The following is a 19948-nucleotide window of genomic DNA, read 5'->3' as shown; positions in this document are numbered from 1 at the left end:
CTTTGAGAACTCTGTTTCCATAGGCCTTTTTATTTTGTTCTCAGTTTTTTGGTTTGTTCACAACTTTTTCTTGTCCGGTCCTATTCATTCACCTGTTCTTACCCGTTCACCTGTTCATTCCTCATTCACTGATCTCCCACTTAGATCAAACGTCTGGTTTGCCATGAATGGCCATTTATACATAGGTAAGTTTCAAATATATTCTTACTTCAAGTGCCTAGGGAAACACAAATTTCATCAACCCTGAAAAACTCCCTCCACTTACAAGCATAGGAGGAAACTGAGATAAATACTATATTGCATATTTGAAAATGACTTGCTCCTAGGAGCTCCTCCACATTATTACCCAAACTTATTGAGGTCTTTTTTCCTGTCTCGAAGATTCCATTTCAAGGTTAACCTGGAGAGCCAAGTGATGCGCAAGATTTGGACATTTGCTGACGTCAGATGCAATTTCAGCATCAGATCTGGTCCAAGCGTGATCCAAATCCTTTTGCAAAGCTGAAGGTCGGGCTGTGGTGTGCAGGCTGCGGCGCGCAACTCCGCGTTCCGGAGCTGTTGGGGAACACACGCTCCCCGGGTCTAAAAGGGTTTAACAACCGAGAAGCTCCTGCAGCCAAACTGGACTGAGGCTCAGCTCTGTGCCTGGCTCCTTCAGAAAGACAGGGATTTAAAAGCCACTACGTGGTGATGCCACATATGAGGCACATACAGAGAGATCGGGCAAAAAGGTAGATGAAAGTGCAATCTAGAACGTAACTACTCATCAGAAAGTAAGACAAGCAAAGAGCTCCTGAGAGCAGAAAACGAGCTTACAGAAAGCAGTCGTGGCCCAGATTCAACACAACGGACTAAATATTTTTGAGAAATCCTCCAGTGCTTCCTGAAACCCTACAACCCTAGCAATAGGCAATTTGGAACACTCCTATGAAGAACTGAGAGATCCAAGTCCTCTCGTGTGTTTCCGTGGACAGAAGAGGAGAAAGAGAGGCTCCAACCTTACAGCCAGTCCCCAAGAAAAGCTGTCCTCACACTATTAGAAACATTTGGTCTCCATGGAGGGGGGATACCTAGCAGCAAACATTGGCAACCAAAGACATTCCACTCCCACTATATCGTCCACAACAGCAGAGAAGAAAACAATAATAATAATAAAATAAAATAAAAATTAAAAGGCTGTTTCAATTAGGAAAACTTTGAGAAGACTTCTTCCAAAGTGAGTGTCTGAAAATACCTTGAAATATGAAAATGTGCAACAACAGCGAGATGGGAGAAAGCAGTCATCTTACTTTATTCTGAAAGCACTTACACTTCACCCCAAACCAGGAACATCCAATAATCCAAGAACAAGGTGATAGTTTTCTTTTGAACTCAGAACAGAACCTAACACACACCATATTCTGCACTGAGCAGAGAATCTGGTAATTTACAGGTTTCAGTTTAATACAAACTCTCACTATGTAGGAACTTCCTTCTATTGGGCTTTGTCTTTCTGTGGGGTTCCAGTTCTGCAGCTCTTTAAAAGCTGTCAGTAAGAATGAAGCAAGAGCTGCAAAAGGGCTTTCTGCCCCAAGAGAGGCATGAACAGATGAATTCATTCACAGCTAAAAGTATTTATACATTAACACACACTTGGACTGTTGATAATACTAGAATTAGAGACTTATCTCTGTATATACATTAATACAGCAACAGCCTAAACCAACACCAGATTTTGCTCCATGTTAAGAAAATAAAGCCTTTAACAAGCTGAAATTTTACTTGGGCTGTTCACTTGCTGTAGTAACAGTGAGCCCTCGCCAGGGACCAACACGTCGTCGTGCTGGGTGCTACAGACAGTGAAAAAGTGCGAGTTGTTCCATCAAAAAAACCCCAGCACCAGCACCATCACCACCACCCCCCAAAAAATCACATTACACTCAACTGGAGACAAAAGAAGGGACAGAAGAGGGAGAAGAGTTTACATTTGGAAAACCCGGGGGTTGCAAACTCCCAGTTTCACTGTCATGGTTAGGAAAACGTGGCAGGAAAGTAATGCAACTTTATTTCTAAATAAACGAAAAGATTGGTCAGTGTGCTGCTGAAAGACAGGATAAAGAGAACAACAGAACTATTAAATTATCTCCACATCTGGGATTCTTGCTATTCTTTCGCAAAGTGAATGGCTTATGCTAATCAGGATGCATCTGAAATGCATCATTCAAGCCTTCTTGTACAAATATAGTTGTTATTTATCTAGAAAGATCCCCACCAGCTGGCAATGTGTGCATACAATGTTAAACCCAGCTTCAAGAGCCCATGCATTATGAGTCATTTCATGTCTAAAAACATCAGTTCTCTGAGCTGTTCTTGAAGGTGGTGTACCCCACGAGAAGAATTTTAGTGGAATTCAACAATAATACACTAGGTTACCATCCTACCTCCTCGAGCACATCAAAGTTACGGGTTTCTGTTGTCTGGGTTTTTTTCTCCGAACGGTGCATGGCCTACAGAACATCTCTGGGGAAGGGACAAAAGGATTTGCTCCAATCCCTTCTATATGAATCAAATATTTATGCTATACCCTCTTCAGGCACTTTCATCTGCTAACCTATGGAATGTGATCTCCTGACCTTAACACTCAAGCACGTCTAAATCAGCTGCCCTTTGAGCTGTATTTCAGACTACAGAGAATTTTTAATCATCTGTATTACAGGCATATGAAAACCTTGTGGCCTAGCTGTGGCATTCTGTATTACAAAGCACGCTTTAGTCCAAAGTGGCTAAAAAAGCAATACTTTGATTCTCCTGTGTTTATGGCACAGCCTGGTGTCACCATAAACTGGTAGAATGATGAACCATGCTAGCAGTATATTAACATGCCACCACAATTTAAATATGTGTTGTGCCAAACAACACCAAAATTACAAGATGCCAGTGGCAGTGCAATCCCTTGTCCCACTGCACAGCCCAGCTCCCTTTCTGCCTCCAGCCCCCCGGACAGGCAGCACTGGCTGCAAAACATCTCCCGAATCAGCCAAGGAGCTTGGGGCAAGACCAGATGCCCCTCGCCCCCCTCCTGGAAACCCTGCCCTTTCCTCAAGAAAGCACGAGAGCAGAAACTGCTCATCCTGTGCTGTGCTTGTGGCTCCCAGGAATGTTTTAAGGACAGGGGTTATGTTGCAAATAAACGTCCTGGAGAAAAAGAGAGGGAGACCAAGTGCCCCAGATGAACACGCAGCTTCAACTACGGGACAAATTTTTCCAGCGTCAGCTTATTGCCCTGCTCCTAGGAGGAACAGGCACTGAGGTAACCCTGATTAAAGCCTGACCCAAAGATTTAACAGGGTAGGGTGCACGCTTTATACCAGGGCTGAGAAAGCAACTTAATGCTGTAACTCACACAGGAGCAGCACAAGCTCAAGAAGATGGTTCTTGTGTTCCCACCCTGATTGGGCAGAAAGGCTCAGTCCCCAGAAAAGCCAAGGGGAGCAGAAAAAAAGGAGACAGCAGCCAAAACCTGTGTCATGTCCTCTGCCCCAAGGTGGATCCTGGTCAGTCACCTATCTTGTCTTTTTTTTCTCCTCCCATAGAAACCCCTCCAGTGGAGAGGAAGGGTTAAAAAAAGAGAGGAACAGTGACCACAGCAGACCAATATTTAGCATTTCCTGTATCATCTACAGGAAGAACCCACGCAGTGGGGAAGAGCGTGATGTCAAGGCTGGTTTCAGCACATAAACAGCCCGATCCTCCTGCTGGGGGATGCTGTGTGTTTCCAAAGGGAACAATATAATCCTCCCTGCAAAGAGGAGTCTACCAGCCACACCGACCCCACAGGTCCTTCCCTTGCACAAAAGGCTGGTAGCAACGACACTCTGGGCGCGGGAGGTGGGTATGTGGGTACGGAGCTGGGGGAGAAGGAAAGTCAGAAATTCACAGTGGTATTAGCACTTGTAAACCAGCACGCATTCAGCGCTCGGACTCCAGAGAAAGGAGTATGCTACAAAATATGTGTCCCTGCACAGAGACTGGGCCTCCATCCAGTTATTACATGCACATGTCCCTGCTGCGTTTTCAGTCTTTAGAAAAAACTCCAAACAAAGAAAACATATTCTCACACTCACTCTGTACAGTGCCAAGCATGTGCCTCGCCATGTTCAATAATCTGGTAAGGCGTGTTAATTATGGGTTCAACACTTACACCTTGTGACACAGTAGTAAAGCACTTAATGTAAAAGCAATTCCAGGGTGAAACAAGAAATCTCCAGTGATTGTGGCAGCCCCGTTTCCACACGTGCATACATAAATGCGCATACGTGCTTCTCTGTGAAGCATGACGAGCAAAGACAACCTCGACACGTGGATTACAAGCACAATGACTGCGATTATTTTCTGAAAAGAGCACCGCAAGAAACGCGGCTGCTTTCAAACACAGCCCGACACAAACCCACTTCACCGACTTCCACAGTATTTTACTTTATCCAGTTACACACAAGTACATCACTATTAATTTTGGCTATTTACTGCTAATGGTGAAATGGGTGGACAAGTGTGTTTTTCTGCAAGAATTCTGCAAGATGAAGACTAACTTTTACAGAAAAGAGAAGCGATGAGCAAAAGCTGACAGAGAGCCAGCCCAAGTCCCAGGTTCAGGCTGCAGGAATGAATGCCGAGTCCCCTGCCCCATGAGCACGTCTCTTACCTACTGATCTGCTGAAGACAAAAGGGTTTTCTTCTTTTCAGAAACTGGACACTTGTAGCTCGTTGGGTCAGCCACACAAAGCTTCCCTGCTGCCAAAGGTATTTTTTTCCCTCGGGTTTTTGTTGTTGTTGTTTGGTTTTTTACCCCGGAGAGTAAAGGGCAGAGCAGAGGATTCAGCAGGGGCAAAGGGTGGAATTCGAGACTCAACAGGCAAACTGCAGAGCTCCCTCCAAAAGATGTTGTATTTCAAGGCGCTTTCACTTGCAAATCCTCCTTCATCCTCAGTGTCAATAAAACAGGAGGGGAGGGAGTAAACTTTTTTTAACTCCACAGGAAGGGGAACGTGATATCAACTGGATTTGTGGCTCGATTTTTTTTTTCATTTATTAAAAATAAATATACTTTCAGACAGGAAATGAAAATAGAGGGGTAAAAATCCCAGAGAGTCAGACAGGACCTGCCCGCAGTCCGTGGAAGGAGGATAGCGGTATCTCAAGAACGGCAGAATCAACAAAAAAAGAAGGCAAGTGTGGGTCCCGGTGGCCGGCGCAGGCTCCGCTGTCAGTGGCAGCGCCGCCCGGGGCACTCGCAGCGCCCGCGGCCCCGGCAGGGAAGGGCGGCCCGCAGCATCGCGGCCGGGAAGGCTGCTCCGCGCTGCTCCGCTCCGCGCCTCCTTCTCCGCGGTTACCTGTGCGCAGCGGGGCGAGCACGGAGGAGCCGCAGGGCCGGACGCGGGGCTGGAGCGGCAGCGTCCCCGGCACGCACTCCCCGCAGCAGCAGCAGCAGCCGCCTCACCGCGCAGCTCCGCTCCCTCCTCGCCTCCTTCCGCCCGGCTCTCCGGCTGGCGCCCCGCGGCCCGGCCAGGGCGGGCAGGAAACACCGCCCCGGCCCCGCCCGCCGGCCCCGCCCCGCCCGTTGCTCCGCGGGGCTGCCCCGGCCGTTATTGTGCGCGGGGCGGCGGGGAGCCGGTGGCGTTCCGGGAGGGCAGCGCTCGGCGCCTCCGCAGAGCTGCGGCTGGAGGTGCCAGCCTGTGGGAGGGCAGTGCAGGGGAAAGGGAGCTGGGGGACAGCAGGGTGACCATGAGCCAGCACTGGGCCCTTGTGGCCACGAAGGCCAATGGCACCTGGGGTGGGTTAGAAGGGGGTGGTCAGTAGGTCAGAGAGGTTCTCCTGCCACTCTGCTCTGCCCTGGGGAGACCACACCTGGAATATTGTGTCCAGTTGTGGCCCCTCAGTTCCAGCAGGACAGGGAACTGCTGCAGAGAGTCCAGCGCAGCCACCAAGATGCTGAAGGGAGTGGAGCATCTCCTGTGTGAGGAAAGGCTGAGGGAGCTGGGGCTCTGGAGCTGGAGGAGACTGAGGGGTGACCTCACTAACGGTTATAAATATGTAAAGAGCGAGCGTCACAAGGATGGAGCCAGGCTCTTCTCAGTGACAACCAATGGTAGGACAAGGGGCAGTGGGTGCAAACTGGAACACAAGAGGTTTCACTTAAATTTGAAAAGAAACTTGTTCCTGGTGAGGGTGTCAGAGCCTGGCCCAGGCTGCCCAGGGGGTTGTGGAGTCTCCTTCTCTGCAGACATTCCAGCCCGCCTGGACACCTTCCTGTGTAACCTCATCTGGGTGTTCCTGCTCCAGGGGGGATTGCACTGGATGAGCTTTCCAGGTCCCTTCCAACCCCTGACATTCTGTCATTCTGCCACTGCTGCTCCACCGCCGCTCCCCGCTCCGGGCGGCGCTGCACACAGCACACGGGCTCGGGAAGTGGCGGAGCTCCGGGCCGGCCGGGACGGGGAGCGCACCCTGGTCTGCCCCGCTCAGCCCTGCGGGAGCCCGCAGCTCAGCACGGAGGGGCCGGGAGGACTTTGTATGACCGGTCACTTGGCCACCAGCATTCCCAGGAGTCAGCCCCGAGGTATCAGACCTGTTCCAGTAAGTCACTGGAGTTACATGGATTTACACCAGTGTACAGCAGCCAAGGATTTGACTCACCCACTTTCTGCTGGCCAAATGCTGAAAATAATTGGAAGTGTGACAAGAAGCAATCGTAACTGCGGATAAGCAGGATATTAAAGGTGTTCCCTGTATAGATTGTTCCACTTAAAACTAAAATACACATCCCACAGCCTTCCAAGGCTCAGTCTATGGAAAGAGCAAACATCCAACACCTCTACTGCTCTGCCACAGCTGCATCTAATGGTCAACATGGAAAGAGGAGATGGGAAAGACTTCAGTATTTTCCCCAAATACAACCACGATTTTGCTGTGTTTCATCATTTTAGCACATGATAAAAGATAGTAGCCACATTCAGAGGTGTTTCTTGTTGAAGGCTTTAGTGCCTGGAATCACACTAAAATTTCAACAGAAAAATAGTTTAGCTTTAAACATGTAACAACTCTTAAAGAAAAGCAGGAACATGCCACCTTTGTGCGTGTCTCCGCATTCAAAGGCCAGTGAAAGGATAGCAAAACGTTGAAAAAAAGAAAGGCTTAAAAAGAAAGGCCACTCTCCCTGTTTTGGGAGATCTAATAGCACTTGGTGATGGCGACAACGGTGTCACCTCTGCAGTGGTACCAACCTCTGTATCAGAAAGGCAAAGTTCTTGTTCTGCAGTGGGGTAAGCCATTTTAACTTCTCCCAGCCTGATGCCTGTCATCGGGGAAAATTCCCAGTCTAAACAAGGCCCAAGATAACAAATGGTCCTTCAGAGGGAGGTATTTGTGTACAAACAATGGCACCTTGCCTTTCTCACAACACACCTCCTCCTCTAACTTGTGCATACAACGCACTGGAACTGCGCTGGTCCCCAGGGAGGTCACTCCTGGCCGTGAACTCCCGAGGACCATCTCTGAGCCACAGCTTCCGCTTGTCTCCTGGCTCCCACCCACCAACTTGTGACTTCAACAAAGGGCAAAACAAAAGATGAGAGAAGCTGCCACAGTGTGCCCATAGCTGACTTAATACACTAAGGCCTGACCATGCAAATATGAACCCATTAAGTAGTCCCAGATTGGTAAGGTTTGGCCATAAGATGACTCTGGTTTCCAAAAGTATTAAATGTGCAAAAACTGGGCACATGTCAAATCCTTGCACTGTGAAACTTGGCCTGCTGGAGTTCATGAGGGCCCTTCAGGTGAGAAGAGATAACATGATTCAGCCATTTACCTTTTAATTGCTCTAAGCAAAGGAAGCCTTTCCAACATTCCCAACTCTTAACATTGAAACGAAAGATCTGGAAAAAAATTCAGGAAGTAAAATCTCAGAAATCCCAAATGCAGCATATATTAACATATATTTTTTCCCTCATAACTGCCATTCATTCATTGGAATGTTTCAGTGGAACAACTGTAGAAATACATGTAAACAGTTCATTAATGTCTCATAACCTTCCAGTTTGCAAATGCAAAAAAAAAAAAACGCAGAACAGGCTAATGGAAGCACATATTTGCTAGATGCTGTGCGGTGGAGTTGTAAGGGAAATATATAGCTACAGTGAGTTAGAGAGTTATAAACCATGCTTCAGCCACACATCCTGTCTCCCTCCCACATGCTAGAAGAAAATAGTGGGGAATAAAGAGAGAAGGTAGTCCCCAGGAGAGTCAGAATGTCACTTAATGCAGACCCTGCAAAGCAGCTAGCCTTGCCCAAGGCATGTTCACCTCAACTCATCTGCCACTGTTATCCTACAGATCTGGCTTAACACACACAATTGGAGATAACAGCTTTATCAGAACTGGGAAAGAACAAAGAGGCATGAAATCCACATTCTCTTCCTTAAAACATTCTCCCCGCACACACGTTCCCTTCCCCAGCTCCAGCCCAGCGCTCAGGAGCGCCGGCACAGCTGAACGGCCGCCAGCGGAGGAAGCGGCAGTTTCCATACACACATCACGCCACAATGTGGGAATTCAGGAAACGACACAAGAAAGGGGTTCCCAATAACTGTTCCACGCGTACCCTGGCCAATTTGTGCAATCATACAAAGGTCACAGAAGATGTGTTAAAAAGCACAAAAGATAAATGCCACAACGGCAACTAGATCAAAGTAGGAAAATAAATCTTGGGCTGACAAAGTGTTTGGATGACCTGGAATTGCTCCACCTACAATTTTTTTTAAGAGGTTGTCCTTCACATTCTTTAAAATTCCTCCATCTTAAAGTTCCTCCCTCCAGGAATCGCTGCAACTCTGCCACCCTTTGTCCAGAGCAGCTGGAGCTCAGGAAGATGCTGATATTATCCCTCGTGTACAGAGAAAATCACTGCTCAGCCCCACGTCCATCCAGTGCAGCTGAGAGGGGTGTAAATTAATTTCTGTGGATCTCTGATCTCCAGCCAGTTTAACAGAGTTTTTCTTCTTGCACATAAAAATGAACTGTTAACGGTGCTCAGAATTGCCATTTAACTCTTGGGACCAGACAGCACCCCCTCACCACCACCAGACCTGGGAGCTCTCTGTCTAGTCTATAAATACACCATTGGGGGAAATCATGGCCCCACAGTAAACAAACAGCAGTTCAAGCAATAGCAAAAAAGACACAGAGGAGGAGATGAGGCCAAGATTACTAGGTGTGCAGAAGCAAGGAATAGGTAACGCTGAGAAGGGAGATTACTTTCTCTTTCTTGCCATAGAAGCCGAATTGTTTGACAGATATACTCATTGAAGAAAAGGAAGTAAACACACAAATACAGTAGGAGATACAAATCAAAACAAGATAAGAAGATTTCAGAACCATATAAGAATCACAAGAATTGTGTGGAGAAGGCACCGAGGTACAGGAGAGTTAAGTGGTTTGTCCAAAGTGATGCTGGGAGCTCAGTCCAGACTTGTGGAGTCTGGGTCACAGGACCTGCCTTGCTGCCCGCAGGTACCATGAACCTGGACATACAGCATCACAGCTTTTGCTGCCATTTTACCACCAAGGTGGGACAGCACCCAGGGCCTTCAGGGTGGCCATGGCCATTTTTGAGTTGTATTTAGAGGATTTCATGCTTCTGCTGTAATATATCCAGCCCCAAGCTGTAACAAACGCCGAAAGGCTCCCTCAGGTTCTGCCACTGGGTATGGCCGGAGACCAGAAATAAAAACGGATCTGACAGACATGAGAATGAGTCATCATTCACCACCAGATGGGAATGACAGGTATTCACAGACCAACACCACCAGAAATTACTACCATGAAACCTGACATATGCAGAATCGCTGGAAAAATTCTACTTTTCAAAACAGAAGAGCAGGAATAGTTACGCACTATGTATTCCTCTTTCCTTCACTAAGTAATTGCGGTGTCTTTCTACACAAGTTTATTATTCTACCAATTCCATAGAATAAAACTTTAACGACCACGTAACTTCTGGGAGGGACGTAATTGATACAGAGAGTTTTGCGCACCCAACCTAATGCCCTGTCTATACTGTGATTTACGCGGTAACGCGACTCCTGCTCATCTAAGGTTTGTATGCTATGGCACGTGAAGATTTTTAGAAGTATGTCAGCCCGGATGGTACCTCTAACGGAGCGTAACTCGAGTTCAGCATGTTCCTTGGGTGAAGAAGAGAGAAAAGCAACAGCTTACCACAGCGAAATGCAATGGAGTGCTCAGCAGTGGCGTGCCACCCGGGAGCTGATTGATCAGGTACCACCTCTACAGAGAATTATTCCAACTGCTGAACCGTGGCCCCTTTTTATGCAGAATTTCAGAAGAAAGCTGCGTAACCATAAGAGTGTCAAACAACGGCCAATTATGGAAAAACAAATGAAACGTTTCACCTTTCTTCTAAATGCATTCGCACCACAGTCCCTTAGACTTAAATGTAGCTTTGGCAAAATAAAGACAGGTTAGTCTGGACAAAGGGATTTTCTCACAAGACACTGTTCTCCCAAAGAAGGACCTGTAAGCCTTTAACTGATGTCTGTTGTATGTTAACAACCTTGATGTAAAAAAGCTGCCGTCTCCCGTGTTTCTCTGCACTCTTGCCTCTCATGCCTCTTCAAATAAAAAAGATGTCCTTTGAAAATCTGCTGAAATGAATTAAAAAATTTGCTCAGTTTCCAATGGCTTTGGATCAGAGTAAACTGCAAGAATAAGGCACAGCGGCCCTGCACTTCAACAGTCTTTGTTTGCTCTCAGTGACTAAGGAATGCAAGAAATCACAAGAGGGCAAGATACACAGCAGGTTCTGCAGCAAAAACCAGATTTGATAATCCTGATTATTTCAACTACCATAAAGATTAAGAGAAGAAAACCATAGCTGATTTGAAATTAAAAAGACAGAGCTCTTCAAAGTCTCCAGGACTTATAATGGTGCAACAGTATTGATAAATACCACGGGGATGGAGGGAGGGGACGCTTTTTGATTTAAAGCTTTTGCAACTCCTTTTTAATATTGATGTCAGAAATTAAAGAGGCCCAACCAAAATTAATCTTTGGCTGGAAGCAACGTTCCGTTGCCTGGGAAGGTTACGAGCATGGTCGCAGTGAAACAACGAGCGCCGTATCGATGCTAGAGCTCTGCTAACTGCAGGAGCAGGGCCACCTACCCCGCTACACAGAAGCTGTACTGAATAGTAAACACATTATTATGAACATGAAATTAAAGAAGAGAAATCATGTTATGTACAGAAAAGGTGAAACGCATTGGAACAAAATCTATGAAATTCTGTTAAATAATTGCTTCAAAAAGTGGCAATTATAATTTTTCTCAGCACATGGTTGTGCTCCGAAAAACAATCTTTCTCCTGCAGTAAGTTACACAAAGATTGATAATTAGAGACAGCAAGATATCAAGTTGCAGATAATTGGTTCATTTTCACAGACATGAAAAACTAAAAATAGAATTATAGAACAAAGTCTGATTAGATTTTACAATCCATTTCAGAAGGTGCTGTCACATTCTTGAAGAGCACCAGCACTCTCTGCTGGTGATCTGTGCTCAATAGTTAACCAGAGGAGAAATGAGGAATGAAAATGCATTATGTTTTTGATATGGAATGCCATGTTTGTTTTAAATGGATGATTAATTAGATCCCTTACCAATTTAGCAACTCTAGGACTTAGTTATGTTTTTGCAAACAATACAGTCATTACTAAGAAGTGTATTTACTACGGGCAATCATTCACCGGAATGAATTTCCCTGTCCACATAGACATCTGATGTTTAACGCTGCTGTCTGCACAAAGCACTTCTGCTGTGCAGCACAAGGACAAGCCGGTGTGAGCGCCCATGATGCCAAATCCCTTGGCTCCACCCTGACTTTCCATGAATTTTAGAGCTATGCCAAGAAAAACGCTCTTCCCCAAAAAGTCCTTGTATAGCACCAACATCTTCCCCTCCAGCAGTAACAGTGGAAACGCTTCTATGTTCTAATCAAAGCCAATCTGCTTCCAGCCCTGCCTCTGCTCCACTCTCTGCCAAGAAGCTGGAAGCTTTGAGCCGCTGTCCCCAGCCCGGACTCAAGTCTTGTCCGCACCCCTCCTGCTTTACTTTACCGCATCCGAGCCAGAGACTGCACAGGGAAACGGATCGGGGCCAAAAATAAAACCAAAGCCAAGCACCTAAGTGACAACTGTCCCAGTTTCCAAACTGGGCACAGATCAGGAATCAGTAAGAAGGGTTAAAGACTGGCTAATGGAATCCATGTGCAGCTCCTGAAAGTGTGGGAAACAAAAGAGACAATGTGAGTTAAGGACAGAGTATTCATTAGCAAAGGGCTCAAGTTTCTTGGCTTTTGCTGGTCTGCTTCCCAATGGCCATTTTTCAAGGTAGCTTTTTGTTCTTTAGTTTTGAACATAGTCCTGGAAAAGCATTCTACTCTTTCTTAGCTAACGAACTAAAGCTCAGTACACATTGAACTGCTTAAAATAATTCATCATTTTAATTCCCTGGGGGTAAGAGGGAAGAACAATGTCAGAGATGGAGTTTTTCTGCTGGGCTATAGTGGGGCTTTGGATCAGAGCTTTAGATGACATATCTGATCCAAAGACCTAAGACACCTTCATAAACATTCATTTAAGCTATAGTATTAAATACATAAAGAAATCAAATTTTATATATATATATACATATACATACATACATATATATATATGTATGAGACTTCTATACCCCTCCATCACATGAGAGACAGCCAGAACAAGACCACAAGCCCCCTGGTGCCGAGGGCCAGTATGCTGAAAGCAGCACCCTATCTGGTAGGACAAAAATACCACCTTAGGATCTGCTTCATAAGCTCCCTACATATAAGCCATGTCTTGAAAATCCGACCTTTGGTTCTCCAGAAAAATCTGAACTTTGGCAGTCCTGGGGCTTAGAGGGGAACTGATTTGCTGCTCAATCAAGAAAAAGCAGCAATTAGGGTGGAGTTCTGGAAAATGCAGTTAAAATAAGGAGGAAAGTAAATTGAAACATGGGGTCTATTTCACTGTTCCAGTCAGCAGATATCTATTTATTAAGCATGGTGAGATTCATAGCATTTTATTTGACTATTTTGCTTCATGAAGTAAAAAATGGGAAGAACAGCTCCCAAATTAGAGAAACGGGAGCCCTAAAATGAACAGAGCGGTAAAAATAAGTGAGTTTTAACATAGCTGTAGGTCAGCGTCAGAAATAAGTGTTCCAACGCGTTCTGCTCCTGACAAATCACAGCGTCAGAGGAGCTTTGCATCCGCAGAGACCCAAGGACCTTTGTCAGCATTTAGAGACCACCAGCACTCGGCTGCGTGGGACAGAGCGACAGCCCGATGCCCAGCAGGGTGCTCTGAACCACTGCACGGGGAACACAGACTCCTGTCTAAGGGACCAGAGCACGTTTCCCATTGTACAAAAGGCCCGAAGGTTTCAAACCTGAACTTTTTGACTTTTCAAGGAAGTTAATATTTTGGACAAGGGATTACTGATCTACAAGGACTGAGAAGATGCTAAAAGCCTTGAGAACTTGAGTAACGAGAGGAAATTACATGATCACCTTTTTTAAAAAAATATTATTAACTATACATGCCAGACTGTTCTTAAATATTTTCTTCCCACATTCATACCCACACCTTCACCTACATACCATACGAAGTCTGTATTCAGCCCTGTCCCTTGATCATTAATGCAGACTCCTAAGCTTCAGACTTCAAAGAAATGCAGGCGTAAGAGTCACAGGCACAGGACTGGAGCAGCGTCAAAGCCTCCCTGTGCAGGAACCTCCAGCTTGTGCTTGACTCCACTGTACAAATATCTCGCTCTATCAAGACAAGGAAATTCAATGATTTATGTAGGGCTTCCCACAGATTAAGTTAATAAGGGAACCCAACAGTGCCTCATCTCCTTCCGCCTTCCAAACCCGGGGAAATGAAAGGAAATGGGAATGTCTCCTGGGGTAGGGGGAAGACGTGAGCGCTCTACAAATGTGCAAGGGAAGAAACCAAACGCTTTATTGTGTGAATATGCACTTCTCCAGGAACCCTCCTCCCTTCTTCTCCCTTCCATAAGCAGCACAATGTTCCTAGGGAAGCTTAGTTCAACTGCAAAAGCCTCATCCACACCACACCGATGGTCGCCTATAACGGTGGTGGTTCATTTTCTTTCTGCTTTTTCTTTATATTTTTCCTTCCTTTGTCCCTCCCCTCTTCTGTTCTCACCCTCCTCTTTCTGCTGCTCAAAATGTCTGCACTCCCTCCTTCCTTATTTCTGCAAGTTCCCTTCTGTCATTTGGAGCACATTTTCAGTACCACCAGCATTACTTGGAGCTCCAGCCATGTCTTACTAGTCAAAGCCTCCAGCATATGACACTGAATTACAATTTAACACAATACAAATGAAGAAATTACAGCACAGATAGACCAAGATATAGGTCTCTCCAAGACCCTAAGGGACTCATTTTTGTGTAGCTTGCAATCAACATCCCTTTGAGTTACATTTCAAAATTACACCAGCATTCCTTGGCCAAAATTAAGCCTCATCACGAGATAGTCAGAAAGGCAGTCTGGCCTTTTCCAGCTTTATTTGTAGCTGCTCACAGACTGCCAGCTTTCAAGGAAATGACCCAACACAGGTGCAGTTTCTTCAGCGGTAAGAAAGCTGCTATAGTTTATCAGATTCAGGGCTTTCCATCGACAACAAGATCTACGCTTGCCCTAAGTTAGACATTGCAACGGCAAAGTGAGAAGCTGTTGTAGATACACAGGCTTCCAAGTACCTTCATTGGCCTTATGATCCCTCATAAAACACTGGGCTAAAGCGACAGTAGTGATGGTAGATGGTGTTACAGAGCAAGGATTTACTTACTGAGAAGGTAAACTATAAAGCCAAACTCAGAAGTTTCTCTGCCTAATGAGAGCGTTGCAATTAGGTCACTGCTGAACACTGCACAACCACAAATCGGAGCAAAAACATTCCCACAGAATAAGTAATATGTGACAGCAGGTATTTGGAATGAGAACAAGGATTTCATCCACGTAGCCCTGCTGCTGAATTACACAGATAAACAGCAGTCCTGAGATAGTCGGCTTCCAGTGGGGACATGCAGGTGTCAGGATACACAGACCCTGCTTAGCACTGGCAATCTAGAGCCTAAACTCCCAAACATGAAAGTTCACGCCCAACTCCGATGAAATTTGACAAGGTGTTCAGAGCAAGTTTTGGGGTCGAAATTCTGCTTAGAGTCATGTATGAACTGGATCCAGGCCACAACCTTCTTTCTACCTTCTGGACTCCAGTTTAAGCAATGCTTCGAATTTCCAATAACTATTTCTGCTAAAAAACTGAATTAGGCCTACACCCAACCTTGCTGCGTTCAGGCTGTACATTTTGGTAAGCCTCTGAACACGAGACCTTCGTTCAAACAACAAAGGTAAGGGACTTTCATAGGAGAACACTCTCCAGGCTGCTTTTGATCACTGAAACTCCCCAACCCTCTCCCTGCCGTGGGTCCTGTGGGGCAGACACGCCAGGAGAAGGAAGATTTGTGGGTTAACAGACACTGTTCTGGTCAGGGAGCTGAGGTTACAAGGCCGTGCCTTTGAAGACCGGCTTCTTCAGTGTGGCACTTTGGTTTACGACTGGGAATCAGTTTTAATTAGACTGCACTCTTCATTATTTATAACCTATATTATCTGCAGAAGCTGCCCAAAACCTAAGCCTTAAAAAGGATAATTGGAATAATATTTTCACCTCTTTTGTAAAGCACCTTGAGCCTTACTAATCAGAAATGGTAGGACAGGATTAGATGCCTAATGAAAAATTATCATTTAAAAAGTGGAATAAAAATGAAAAGTGAACTGAAATTGAATTTGTTATTTTATACTGCATTAGGGCTGAATTGAGGATCATTTATCAGAGGTGACACGCTCCAAATTTCAACTGAAAACTGAATGGGGATCTTTATTATGCATCTAACAATGCAAGATTCCAGGCAAGGATGCTAAGGACCAGAGCCTGAATGTTGTGAGCAGTCAGAACAGCCACAGGAGCCTGCACGATGGAAGCGCTGGACTATCCTACCGTATGCTGGTGGTGGTCAGTTCTTGGCTATTTACAGCATCATGCAAAAGGTGTTTATGGTCACCCAGGTTCCTGCATCCACCACAGCTCCTCCACATTGAAGATCTGGCCTTCCAGCCCTCACCTTCCTCAAAAAGTATGCTGGAATTGAGACAGACAGCGCTTGTGCTTCGACCACGCGGTAAATCTCACAGCGAATGTTTATGGGCCTACCTGAATCAGCCTGGTCATGAAAGGCACAGTCTTTCAATCTGGTGGCAGACGGTGAAATAGCAGTGGGGATGGCTAAACCCGGAGCCTCAGGGGCCTGGCAAGATCTCCGCTCTCTGCCAGGCAAGGATGCAAATGGAAAGCCTCTAACTCTTTGGGGATTATCACCCTCAGACTGGCATTTTGTTCTTTTGGAGATCAAAGCAGGAGGATTTGGAGACACTTTTGCTTAATTCAGAGTTTGTGCGGAGGCGGACGAGCTCCTGTGGGTGTTTGGTGCTGGCAGGGACAGGAGGGAAGGGGAGGCCACCGTCTCTTGCAGCTGTGGCAGAGGCTCTGGACCTGCGGGACTGCAGGGAGCAAAACACCCCTAGGATCACCTGCACTTGAAAATGGACCTGGGAAGGGCCAGGGCAGCTCTGCTCTCTGCTCTGCCCCAGCGACCACGCTCAGCAAACAGCCTCCATCACAAACACGCACAGCCTTCTCCTCACCCCTTCACCTGCCCACGACGAGACCTTCCCGAGAGCCCCGGAGGTGCGACCCCCAAATAGCGGACGGCGTCCCGGGGGCTGCGGGCGGAGCCCCAGAACTGCCCCGCACCCGCTCGGGGTGGTCTCGCTGAGGAGCGGCCCCCCGCCGCTCCCTCCCGGTGTGTGAGGAGGGGGCAGCGCGGGCAGGCCGGCATGCACCTCCGCCGGGAGCGGGGGGCGCCGAGAGGACGGGGCCGGGGCCCCCGCGGCCGTGAGGCGGGAGCCGCCGCCTCGGCAGCCCCTCCGGCGGGGGAAGCCCAGCGCCGCTCCCCGCTGCACCTGCCCCCGAGCCCGGCATCCCGGCCGCGGCCGCCTCCTCGTCGCGGGGAGCCGGCGGGGCAGCAGCCAGCCCCGCTCCCCTCGCCCCGCCGGCCTCCCGGAGCCTCCCCCCCGCTCCACAGCCGCTCCTTACCCCGCGGGCGCCTGGCCCAGCGGCCGCCCGCTCATCCATCTTGCGCCTCTTCCCTCCGAGGTGACAAAGCCGGCATGGCAATGAGACACACCGAGGAGCTCTGGGAAGCGCCTACCCCAGATTCAGTTATTAACTTTCACCAGGCGGCTGCAACTACGGCACCCGGCATCCCCCGCTGGGCCAGCGCCTGCAAAGGCGGCCGGGAAGTGTAGTCCCGGCGCCCCGCCCGCGCCGAGCGGGAACGCGGCCCCGGGGCGGGCGGAGCCGCCTCGGTGCGCCCCTTCAGGTCTCCACGTCTTGGCGGATGGAGGAGAGTCGGCCCGGGCGTGTTCTCCACGGTGCAGCTCCTCTCTAGCAGGCCCGGCACACACAGGGAGCGGGTGGCTGAAGGCACAAAAGTTCTCTGTGAAAAACTGCCTGGGCTGCGAGGCACAAGCAGGAAGGCAGGCATCAACGCACAGGAAAAGGGGATAAAGATGTTCGTCCTGCACTCCAAGAGAGGCTGCTGCCTTCCCCGTGTCAGGGCATCACTCACAAAATGGCTGCTGCCCACAGGAGGCCCCTCCTTGGAAAGGCAGAGCCACAGCAAAGTTTTAATGTTTTAGTGGCAATGTTACGTGGTACATGGGCCGCGGCTCGGCCTCCTGGCTGCCCAGAGCTGCGGATACTGAGGATGCCCTGAGCCCCTTCTGCACCACCAGGGCTGGTGTCCCTGCCTGGGGCTGCCAGGTCACCGGAGCCACAGCCTCTCTTACTAGAGGAACTTCCTCAAGTTTTTTACAACACTGAAACGCTTTCTCCACCTCCCCTAAGATTGTAAATTATGGAGGGAAACACCAGTATGAGCGCTCACATATTTCCGTGTTAGAGGCACTTATTTTCTTGACAACAAATGTAAAGTTTCAGTTTTTTATAGACTCAGCCATGAGGATTTAAGCTCTTCACTTATTTTACCTGTCTCTTATTGTCAGCCCACTTATGTGCTAAATCTATTATCTTCATCACACCATGAGCTTTCTGCAACAGCTTTGTCTTCTAATGTTTCCTTCACCATGTTTCTATCTAGCAACTCACCTTGCTCCGAAACCACTCTCCACAAAAGCAATACAAATATAAAAGCAGAACTGCCTAGCAAAGTTGCCAGAACACATGCAAAAATAATCTAGGAAAATCAGTGTGATTCCAGAGACACAAAATTTAATGAGAGAAGGAACCTCTAGATGCCTTAAGAATATTTTATCACTGCAATAGCTAGGTGCTAAAAATATTAATAGGCAAAGCCTAAAAAAACATACCTGGAAACTCTTACACTCAAATAATCAGCTGCTGGCCATCACGTACACAGCTCCTGCCATCTCATATTGAGATGTTTCATCTATTTTCTCTGTACAACCCATTAAACCGAGTATCTCTCTGGCCTTGCTGTGCAAGGTTTGCGATGTTGAGCTCCCAGACCTGCACATTGCATCGGTTAAAACAGGCCACGCAGAAACAAAAGGGTATTTCAGAGATGTGAGTAGCAAGCATCCAAAGTGAGGTGGAAAAATGCTTTTAAGTGCAGACATCTGTGTTCATAGGACATTTCTACTCCTTGCCAGATTTGATTACATCTGTAATCAGATTTAGTTTTGTTGCTTTTGATGGAAAGGGGAAAAAGAACCAGCATCGGTGGTGGCCACACACCAACCTCTCACTCTGAGCACCAAGGAGCTGTGGAGGGCAAGTCTGTCATTGCTCCATGGGAATCCAGCAACACAGGGGCACGAGAGTGACGCTAAAATGGGCTGTGCTGTCACACTGCCACGTGTGCCAGCGCCAGACAAGAACAACCTCTTACAAAACACGGTGGAATGTTTATTTTTGCAGTGCTGGATTTCCAAAATCCATAGTCTTTTTGTGGCTGACAAGCTCACTCCTTTCTTTGCCTCGTTGCTGCAGCTGTCGGAGGTCTGCACCCCTGCCTGGAAAACAGGAGAAAGCAATCCTAGCAAAAATCTGCATCATTCATGCGTAATCAAACAATGCTTGGGAGATTTACAAAGGAGGGAAAGAGGAGAAAACCACAGCGCTGCAGTCATTTGCATTATTTCTCATTTCTTTTCTTCGCAATAGTCACTTTTAGCCTTAAAAACATGAGTATATATTCCATGTGCAGCTTTATACACACTTCAGGGTTACCGGGTTCTAATTCACATCCCACCATGACCAAGTAAAATTTGGCAAATAGGCTGTGTCTGTTTATAACACATGCTTTCATTTTGTTTTGGTAATACTATGTACATACATACAAATTAACTTAGAAGCATACTCTGTGTTGTGGCTTACTGCTTACCTCAAGGATCCTCTCCATGGTTTGTCCCGGCTGCTTTATACTATTCAGACCTCCTGGGAAGCACCGTGACAATACTGCTGGAATCCACGGGGAATGGAAAAGTAGGATCGCTGCTTCCCATCACTTTTCTCTAATCCAGCAGGAAGATCCACAAGCAGTTCAGCTGCAGTGCTGCATCTTCTTACAGTTCTGAGGAGCAGAGCCATGGCTAACATCACCCGAAACACCCGGCCGGATGCCAATCTGGGGTAGTCCTGGCTTTAGTTTGGAGCCACCCCGTGCTCACGTTTGGGTCC

General features: G+C 47.3%; 1 protein-coding gene across 6 annotated transcripts in view; it reads right to left on the bottom strand.

Annotated features, from left to right (window-relative positions):
* The window catches only part of AMOT (angiomotin), a 58546-nt gene extending 40988 nt beyond the window's left edge, over window positions 1–17558 (bottom strand). For 3 of the 6 annotated variants that reach the window (XM_065077415.1, XM_065077412.1, XM_065077418.1), the window contains exon 1: window positions 4682–5531. The gene's annotated coding sequence lies outside the window, so the exon portion shown is untranslated. Of the gene's footprint in view, window positions 1–4681; window positions 5532–17320 lie in introns of those variants that run through there. The other 3 variants (XM_065077411.1, XM_065077416.1, XM_065077413.1) reach the window with 3 other exon arrangements.
* Between the last annotated feature and the right edge of the window lie 2390 nt (window positions 17559–19948).

Source organism: Columba livia, chromosome 12 (genome assembly GCF_036013475.1).
Source record: "Columba livia isolate bColLiv1 breed racing homer chromosome 12, bColLiv1.pat.W.v2, whole genome shotgun sequence".
In the NCBI taxonomy this organism is placed as follows: domain Eukaryota; kingdom Metazoa; phylum Chordata; class Aves; order Columbiformes; family Columbidae; genus Columba; species Columba livia.
The sequence above is the reverse complement of the archived record's forward strand: the minus strand, read 5'-3'. Positions and strand labels throughout refer to the sequence as shown.